This window comes from Catharus ustulatus, chromosome 36 (genome assembly GCF_009819885.2).
Source record: "Catharus ustulatus isolate bCatUst1 chromosome 36, bCatUst1.pri.v2, whole genome shotgun sequence".
Taxonomy (NCBI): domain Eukaryota; kingdom Metazoa; phylum Chordata; class Aves; order Passeriformes; family Turdidae; genus Catharus; species Catharus ustulatus.
Window position 1 is genome coordinate 926,868 of NC_046256.1, and position 2,632 is coordinate 929,499.

Here is a 2,632-nt window from a genome sequence, read left to right on the forward strand (position 1 = left end):
TGTGTCCATGGGTGTGGTCAGTGTGGGTGTGGTCAGTGGGTGTGTCCATGGGTGTGGTCAGTGGGTGTGGTCAGTGGCTGTTTTCCCCCCCAGTTCTCCGTGAGGAGGCGGAGCCCCCCTGGCCCTTTAACCCTGGCTGTGCTCAGTGGGTGTGTCCATGGCTGTGGTCAGTGGGTGTGGTCAGTGGGTGTGTCCATGGGTGTGGTCACTGTGGGTGTGGTCAGTGTGGGTGTGGTCAGTGGGTGTGACCCTGGGTGTGTCCCCAGTTCTCCGTGAGGAGGCCGAGCCCCCCTGGCCCTTTAACCCTGGCTGTGTCAGTGGGTGTGGTCAGTGTGGGTGTGGTCAGTGTGTGTGTCCATGGGTGTGGTCAGTGGGTGTTTTCCCCCCAGTTCTCCGTGAGGAGGCCGAGCCCCCCTGGCCCTTTAACCTGTCTCGGGGCTCCCCGGTGCGCGGCTCCCTGCGGCCGTTCCTGCTGCGCCGCGACAGCCCCGGGGGCGACGCCCAGAGCCCCCCCGAGCCCGCCCCGCGCAGAGCCAGGTACGGGGGGGGATGGGGGATGGACTTTGGGGTTGGGGTTGGGGTCAGTTTGGGATGGGTTTGGGATGGGTTTGGATTTGGGTTTGGGATCGGTTTGGGATGGATTTAGGATGGGTTTGGGCTTGGGATCAGTTTGGGACTGGATTTGGGATGGGTTTGGATTTGAGTTTGGGATGGATTTGGGTTGATTTGGGATGGATTTGGGTCTGGGATGGGGTTTGGGTTTGGGATCAGTTTGGGTTTGCATTTGGATTTGGGATGGATTTGGGTTTGGGGTTGGGACGGGTTTGGGTTTGGGATCAGTTTGGGTTTGGGATGGGGTTCGAGTTTGGGTTTGAGATGAGTTTGGGTTTGGGTTTGGGATCAGTTTGGGATGGGTTTGGGTTTGGGATGGGGTTTGGGTTTGGGATCAGTTTGGATTTGGGTTTGGGATCAGTTTGGGTTTGGGTTTGGGATGGGTTTGGGATGGGGTTTGGGTTTGGGATGGGGTTTGGGTTTGGGATGGGGTTTGGGTTTGGGATCAGTTTGGGATGGGCTTGGGACGGGTTTGGGTTTGGATTTGGGTTTGGGATCAGTTTGGGATGGGCTTGAGACGGGTTTGGGTTTGGATTTGGGATCAGTTTGGGATGGATTTGGGATGGGTTTGGGTTTGGGATGGGTTTGGGACGGGCTTTGGGTTTGTGATGGGCTTTGGGACAGGTTTGGGTTCATTTCTGGACTGAGCTTTGAGTTCTACTTGGGCCCAGCTTTGGGTTCTACTTGGGAAGTTTGGGTTTGGCTTAGGTCAAGCTTTGAGCTGCTTTGGGCCCAGTTTTGGGTTTGGTTTGGGCAGTTTGGGCTTTGACTTAGGCTGGGCTTTGAGCTCACTTTGGGCCCAGTTTTGGGCTCAGTTTTGGGCTCAGCTTTGGGCAGTTTGGCTTTGGCTTTGGCTTAGGCCAAGCTTTGAGCTCACTTTAGGCCCAGTTTTGGGCTCAGTTTTGGGCAGTTTGGGTTTGGCTTAGGCCGGGCTTTGAGCTCACTTTGGGCTGGCATTCAGGTTTGGTTTGGGCTCCATTTTGGGCTCAGCTTTGGGATGAGTTCTGGGCTCCCTTTCAGGGGTTTGAGCTCAGTTTTAGGCTCAGTTTAAAGCGTCTCCCCCTCCCCCCACAGCTCCCTGGGACGTGTCGGCCGCTGAGCTCCCCCAGCCCCTCCCCCCATGGCCACTGATCCTCCCCCATGGCCACTGACCCCTCCATGGCCACTGACCCCTCCCCAATGGCCACTGACCCCTCCATGGCCACTGACCCCTCCCCAATGGCCACTGACCCCCCCCCCATTGACTTAACTGGGACCAGTTCCTGCCTCAACTGGGAACCAGTTCCTGCCCCATAACCCCACTGGAACCAGTTCCTGTTCCACTGGGACCAGTTCCCACCCCACTGGGACCAGTTCCCACCCCACTGGAAGCCTCAACCTGGACCAGTGCCTGCCCCATAACCCTACTGGGAACCAGTTCCCACCCCATAATCATACTGGGAACCAAATCCCGCCTCAACTGGGACCAGTTCCTGCCCCACAGCCCCACTGGGAACCAGTTCCTGTCCCACAGTCCCACTGGGAACCAGTTCCTGTCCCACAGCCCCACTGGGAACCAGTTCCTGTCCCACAGTCCCACTGGGAACCAGTTCCCACCCCACTGGAAGCCTCAACCTGGACCAGTGCCTGCCCCATAACCCTACTGGGAACCAGTTCCCACCCCATAACCCCACTGGGAACCAGTTCCCACCCCATAACTCCACTGGGACCAGTTCCCGCCCCACTGGGACCAGTTCCCGCCCCACTGGGACCAGTTCCCACCCCACAACCCCCCGGGCCCCGCCTCCCCGCCCCGTTTTTGGGGCCATTTCAATAAAATCAGCGACTCCGACCTTTGGCTCCTTGCTTCCTCTTTTCCGCGTGTGGGCGTGGTTTCTCTACTACTTAGTCCATATATGGCAATGATCCCGCCCACGAGCGTGAGAAAGCGCTTCCTATTGGCTCCCCCCGCGAGGCCCCGCCCCTCCGCTCCCACATGAATGAACGGTGGGTGGGCGGAGCCAGCGCGGCAGCACCGCGC